Source organism: Pan paniscus, chromosome 9 (assembly GCF_029289425.2).
Source record: "Pan paniscus chromosome 9, NHGRI_mPanPan1-v2.0_pri, whole genome shotgun sequence".
Lineage (NCBI taxonomy): Eukaryota > Metazoa > Chordata > Mammalia > Primates > Hominidae > Pan > Pan paniscus.
In genome coordinates, this window is record NC_073258.2 from 87,940,989 (window position 1) to 87,948,563 (window position 7,575).

The 7,575-nt window shown below is 39.5% G+C and overlaps 1 pseudogene; it reads left to right on the plus strand.

Annotated features, from left to right (window-relative positions):
- Positions 1–2,113: 2,113 nt before the first annotated feature.
- Positions 2,114–5,009, plus strand: LOC134728400 (heterogeneous nuclear ribonucleoproteins C1/C2-like; annotated as a pseudogene).
- Positions 5,010–7,575: the final 2,566 nt, after the last annotated feature.

Sequence of the window (7,575 nt, forward strand, 5' to 3'; positions counted from 1 at the left end):
TGGCTCTCCCCACCTCAAAGCTGCTGTTGTTAGTCATGTATTGCCGTAACTGAGGGCCTTCTAGATCTCTGTCACCTAGCTAAAGAGATAAAAAGATAGAAAGATTGAAACAGAAAGAAAAGCTAAGAGATATATATGGAGGTTACAGGAATTTTACAATCAATCTAATGCAGGCATTTAAAAAATGTTTTTGTTCTAGGAATCTCTTTAGCAGTTTAATGAAGACTATGGATCCCTTCTCAGAATAATACCTGTAAATGCATAAAATAAAATACAGAGGAGGACAAGATGGCCGACTAGAAGCAGACAAGTGGAACGGCTCCCTCGACCACCATGGACACTTGAGGTAGCAGGGAGAGCTACTTAGAGAAGTGGGGGGCAGCAAGCCAGCTGATGTGGAGCCCAGAGGGTTTGGTGCCAGAGTATTTGTAGTGGAGCACAGCCAGGGATGGCCATCCCTCTAGGCTTGACTTGCTCTCTTAAGAGACTTTAGCTCCAGGGAAGCTGTCAGACCTGATCTCTGCAGGGCAGTCTTGCACATCAGATGGGGCTGGTCCAACCTGAGCACTTCTTGGTTTGCTGGCCTTTCCCGGGGCCCCAGCATGGCCATGCCTGCTTACAGGGCAGTCTTTTTTATGAAAAAAAATTTCATAATGCAATCACAAGTGTTTTTTGTTTTTTGTTTTTGTTTTTTGAGATGAAGTCTCAAACTGTCACTCAGGCTGGAGTGCAGTGACACAATCTCAGCTCACTGAAACCTCCACCTCCCAGTTTCAGGTAATTCTCCTGCCTCAGCCTCCTAGGTAGCTGGGATTACAGGTACCCATCACCAATCCTGGCTAATTTTTGTATTTTTAGTAGAGATGGGGGTTTCACCATGTTGGTCAGGCTGGTCTCAAACTCCTGACCTTGTGATCCACCCACCTCGGCCTCCCAAAGTGCTGGGATTACAGGTGTGAGCCACTGCGCCTGGCCAACATTCTTCAAAAAAAGAAATTCCAACCCAGAATTTTATATCTGGCCAAAGTAAGCTTCATAAGCAAAGGAGAAATAAGATCCTTTTCAGACAAGCAAATGCTGAAGGAATTCATTACCACCAGACCTGCCTTACAAGAACTTCTGAAGGAAGCACTAAATATGGAAAGGAAAGACAGTTACCAGTCACTACCAAAACACACTGAAATACACAAACGAGCGACACCATAAAGCAACCACATAAACAAGTCTGCAAACTAACTAGCCAACATCATGATGACATAATCAAATCCACACATAGCAATACTAATCTTAAATGTACATGGGCTAAATGCCCCAATTAAAAGATACAGAGTGATAAGCTGGATAAAGAACCAAGATCCATTGGTTTACTGTCTTCAAGAAACCCTTCTCACATGCAATGACACACATGGGCTTAAAATGAAGGGATGGAGAAAAACCTACCAAGCAAATGGAAAACAGAAAAAAGTAGGGGTTGCGATCCTAGTTTCTGACAAAACAGATTTTAACCCAACAAAGTTAAAAAAAGACAAGGGCACTACATAATGGTAAAGAGTTCAATTTAACAAGAACTATCTAAATATACATGCACCTAACACAAGATCACCCAGATTAATAAAGCAAGATCTTAGAGACCTTCAAAGAGACTTAGACTCCCGCACAATAATAGTGGGAAATGTTAACACCCCAGTGACAATATTAGATCATCAAGACAGAAAATTAATAAAGATATTCAGGACCTTAACTGAGCACTGGATCAAATGAACCTGATAGATATCTACATAACTCTCTACTGAAAAACAATAGAATAGGCATTATTCTCATTGTCACATGGCACATACTCTAATATTGATTATATAATTGGAAATAAAACACTCCTCAGCAAATGCCAAAGAACTGAAATCATAATAAACAATCTTTCAGACCACAGCATGATCAAATTAGAAATCAAGACTAAGAAATTGACTCAACATTTTGTGAAGAGACGAAGACTGAGCTGTTGTGGCCCGTTGCTGCCAACCTCAAGCAGCAGTTGGCTGTCTTCACATAGAACCCAGGAGTAGGAGACCCAGAATCGAACCTCTTCTCCCTCCCCATCCTGTTTTCAGCGTTATGAGAAATCTTATTATCAAACACAATGGCCAGCAATGTTACCAACAAGAAAGATCCTTGCTCCATGAACTCCTGTGTGTTCTTTGGGAATCTCAACACTCTTGTGGTCAAGAAGTCTGACGTGGAGGCAATCTTTTCAAAGTATGGCAAAATTGTGAGTTGCTCGGTTCATAAGAACTTTGCCTTTGTTCAGTATGTTAATGAGAGATATGCCCGGGCTGCTGTAGCAGGAGAGAATGGCAGAATGATTGCTGGCCAGGTTTTAGATATTATCCTGGCTGCAGAGCCAAAAGTGAACCTAGGAAAAGCAGGTGTGAAATGATCTGTAGCAGAGATATATGGCTCCTCTTTTGATTTGGACTATGACTTTCAGTGGGATTATTATGACAGGATGTAGTTACCCAGCACATGTTCCTCCTTTTTCTCCTATTTCTTGGGCTGTAGTACCATCAAAATGCCACTGTGTATCAGGAAACACCTCAAGAAGGGGCAAAAGTGGCTGGGTGCAGTGGATCACATCTGTAATCACACCATTTTTGGAGGCTAAGGTGGGTGGATCATGAGGTCAGGAGTTTGAGACCAGCCTGACCAACATGGTGAAACCCCCATCTCTACTAAAAATACAAATTAGCCAGGCATAGTGGCGCACGCCTGTAATCCCAGCTACCCAGGAGGCTGAGGTATGAGAATCGCTTGAACCCAGAAGGCAGAGGTTGCAGTGAGCCGAGATCACGCCACTGCACTCCAGCCTGGCCTGGGTGACAGAGTGAGATTCCATCTCAAAAAAAAAAAAAAAAAAAAAAGAAGGGCCAAAAGTAGCTTCAATTCTAAGAGTGAATAGTGGGGATCTTCCAAGTCTGGAAAGTTGAAAGGAGATGGTCTTCAGGCCATTAAGAAGGAATTGACACAGATAAAACAAAAGGTGGATTATCTCCTGGAAAACCTGGAAAAAATTGAAAAGGAACAGAGCAATCAAGCAGTAGAGATGAAGAATAAGTCAGAAGAGGAGCAGAGCATCAGCTCCATGAAGAGAGATGAGACTAATGTGAAGATGGAGTCTGAGGGGGATGCAGATGTCTCTCCTGAAAGGGGAACCTACTAGATGACGATTATATTGAAGATGGGGGGTGACCAGCTGAAGTTGATCAAGGATGATGAAAAAGAGGCTGAGGAAGGAGAGGATGACAGAGACAGCGCCAATGGTGAGGATGACTCTTAAGCACATTGTGGGTTTTGGAAATCTTATCCCGTTGTTTATTTACCTAGGTGCTTGTCTAAGATCAAAATTTTCACCAGATCCTCTCCCCTAGTATCTTCAGCACATGCTCACTGTTCTCCCAATCCTTGTCCTTGTTATGTTCATTAATTCATATTGCCCTGCTCCTAGTCCCATTTTCACTTCCTATGATGCTCCTGGTAGTTTTGTTAAGTCTTACCCTGTAATTTTTGCTTTTAATTTTGAAACCTCTTTGTGACTTAATAATAAAAAGGATGTATGGGTTTTATCAACTGTCTCCAAAATAATCTCTTGTTATGCAGGGAGTACAGTTCTTTTTATTCATACATAAGTTCAGTAAATGCTTCCCTAACTGCAAAGGCAATCTCAGGAGTTGAGTAGCTCCTGAAAGAAGCTTTGAGTTAGAAGTATGTGTGTTACACCCCCACATAAATGTGCTGTGTGGGGCAGCTCAACACAAATGTAACAATGTAATTTTGTGAATGAGAATTGGCAAGTCAAATGCATCCTCCAGAAAAATACTGTTATTGTCTTATGATTTGTTTTCTAAAGTTGATACTGTGAGTTATTTTTGTGAACAGCCTGATGTTTGGGACCTTTTTTCCTCAAAATAAACAAATCCTTATTAAGCCAGGAATTTGGAGAAAAAAATTCACTCAAAACCATAAAATTACATGGAAATTGAATAACCTGCTCCTGAATGACTTTTGGGTAAATAATGAAATTAAAGCAAAAGTCAAGAAGTTCTTTGAAACTAATGAGAACAAAGATACAACATACCAGAATCTCTGGGACACAGCTAAAGCAGTGTTAAGAGGGAAATTTATAGCACTCTATGCCCTCATCAAAAAGTTAGACAGATCTCAAGTTAACAACCTAACATCACAACTAAAAGAACTAGAGCACTAAGAGCAAACAAATCCCAAAGTTAGCAGAAGACAAAAAATAACCAAAATCAGAGCTGAACTGAAGGAGACGGAGACACAGAAAACCATTCAAAAGACAATGAATCCAGGAGCTGGTTTTTTGAAAAAAATAAAAAATAAAACATAGATAGACTGTTAGCTAGACTAATCAAGAAGAAAGGAGAGAAGATTCAAATAAACACAATCAGAAACAACAAAGGAGCTATTACCACTGACCTCACTGAAATACAAACAACAATCAGAGAATATTATGAACACTTCTGAGGGGAAATTTACTTGGAATCTATAATTCTTTTTTTTTTTTTGAGATGGAGTTTCGCTCTTGTTGCCCAGACTGGAGTGCAGTGGCATGATCTCAGCTCACTGCAACCTCCACCTCCTGGGTTCAAGCGATTCTCCTGCCTCAGCCTCCCAAGTAGCTGGAGCACCACCATGACTGGCTAATTTTTTGTACTTTTAGTAGAGATGGAGTTTTGCCGTCTTGGCCAGGCTGATCTTGAACTCCTGACCTCAGTTGATCCACCTGCCTTGGCCTCCCAAAGTGCCGGAATTACAGATGTGAGCCACCGTGCCCGGTTTATAATTCTATAGATAAAAAAATTGTCATTAGTTTGAGGTAGAATGAAGGCAAAATAATGATACATTCAGAAAAATTAACACTCATTACCTAAAAATAAACTCTAACAAAAGAAAAATTTCTTTAGAAGGAAGTATTGGGATGTAAGAATAATGCATACTAGTTGGGAAAAAATTAAATAATATATTAGTGTATATATATTATATATAAAGTAAAAGGTGAAAGGGCTCTGCCTATCCCTTTATTTGTTGTATATTCTCCTACACCTTTTTTAATGACTACATAAACATATATACAAATATATATATACATACACCCAATATCTTTTATTCTTTAAACAATGAGCTCACTCTATATAAAATACTTTGTGCTCTTTTCCCCTTATTCCCAATTGAATATCATAATTATTCTTCAATATTGGCATGTGCAGATCTACCTTATCCTTTTTGCTATCTGCATTCGATGATATAAATATAAGTTTATACATGTCTATTTAATATGAACGTTTAGATTATTTTAAATCTTTTTTGCTCTTATAAATAATGCATGACTCAGTTTTTTGTTAGTATTTCTATAGGATAGAGGCCTAGAAGTATAATTGTTGGGTCACAGGATAGAGACATTTAAAATGCTGATAGTGGCCCACTCCTGTAACCCCAGCACTTTTGGAGGCTGAGGTGAGAGGATTGCTTTAGCCCAGGAGTTTGAGACCAGCCTGGGCAAGATGGGGAGACCCCCATCTCTACAAAAAAGAAAAGTAAAATGTGTATAGATCCTGCCAAAATTTCTTCTAAAAATATTGCTAATTTATAGTCAGACTAAAAGTATATGGAATGTAGTATTTTAAGGAAGAAAATCTTCAAACATGAGAATAGGCACAAAATACAAAGAATCTGGTAGATAATATTTTTAAAAAGAGATAGAAAATATGCATTATTGGCCGGGTGCAGTGCCTCACGCCTGTAACTCCAGCACTTTGGGAGGCTGAGGCAGGCAGATCACAAAGTCAGGAGTTCAAGAACAGCCTGGCCAACATGGTGAAACCCTGTCTCTACCGAGAAAAGTACAAAATTTAGCCAGGCAGGTTGGCGTGCACCTGTAATCACAGCTACTCAGGAGGCTGAGGCAGGAGAATTGCTTGAACCTGGAGGCAGAGGTTGCAGTGAGCTGAGATCGCGCCACTGCACTCCAGCCTGGGCAAATGAGCAAGGCTCCATCTCAAAAAAAAAAAAAAAAAAAAAAAGGAAATATGCATTATTTTGAGTGCATATAACAGATGGCTTTGTCCATCAGACCATGTGGAAAATATATTTCCAAAAGGGATTACAAACTAATCCAAAGAGATTTAGTAAGCAAGGAAGTCTTCAACTATCATTATGTCTTATTCTATTAAAAGCAGATCATCAAATAAATTCTTGCACATTAGTTTGTCTTTTACAAAGTAATCTTAATAAGGAAAAACCTCTGCCTTTGGACTTGATTCTAACTATAATAGGATACTGAGTTGTACGGTGAAAGTGACAAGATCTTTGATAAAAAGTATCTGTATCATCTTAGAATTTGTAGTGTTTGTAATGTGCAAGGATATGACTGATGAGCATGTTTAGACATGTACTTAAGACTTTGGGAAAACAGATATTGAAAACTTTAGAGACAGAAAAAATATACAGCCCATTATTTGAGTCTTTAAATAAGAAAGTTACTGTGAGTGCTATCTATAGAGGTTTAACTATGTAAGTATATATAATCTCTGCATTTTACTAATCGAACAAATGGTTGAGTGTGCCTATATAGTAGATCCTGGGCTAGGCACTAAAGGGGCTGTGTTAATTTTGGAGGAAACTGCAGTTTTGGAGATTTTAATATATTTGATATAGATCAATTCTCTGAATTACTTTCAGCAAAAATGTGTCTCAGTTTTGCAAGTGAGACTGTCAGTTGCAAAAGGCAAACAACAGCATTTCTTTTAAAAGATTATATTGATAACCTATTATGAGCACCATCTGTCACACAAAGAAATACAAGAGATGGTCCCTGACTTCAAAGTACTTGCAGTTGTTTTAAGTATTTGAGTTTCAAGAAAAAAAAAAGTATTGTTTAAAAAAAGCAGTAGAACCTTCACAAAGTAAAATAAAATGCTGGTACTACATGTCATGCAGGGATTTTCAAAGGAATTGTGAAAAGAAAGAGGCGCCTCACCATCAAAAACAGGCACACAGCATAGCAATAAGAACATTGAGGACATAGCAAATCCCAGAATGAGTAATTGAGAGTTACAATATGGTCAACAAATAAGACATTGTTCCTATGTTTGGCAGAGGCTTCTGATAAGGAAAGGGGTAAGCTCTGTGCTTAGGGGCAAATGTTGCAATCTGAGTGAATGGTAGGCAGAATACAAAGTAACTAACTCTTCTTTTTTCTTTTTTTTTGAGACAGAGTCTCCCTCTGTTGCCCAGGCTGGAGTGCAGTGGCGCGATCTCTGCTCACTGCAACCTCCGCCTCCTGGGTTCAAGCGATTCTCCTGCCTCAGCCTCCTGAGGTGCATGCCACCACACCCGGCTAATTTTTGTATTTTTTCAGCAGAGTCGGGGTTTTGCCATGTTGGCTAGGCTGGTCTCGAACCCCTGACGTCAGGTGATCCACCTGCCTCGGCCTCCTAAAGTGCTGGGATTACAAGCATGAGCCACAACGGGCCTTAACAAGAGTACAGTGCTTTCAAATTTCTC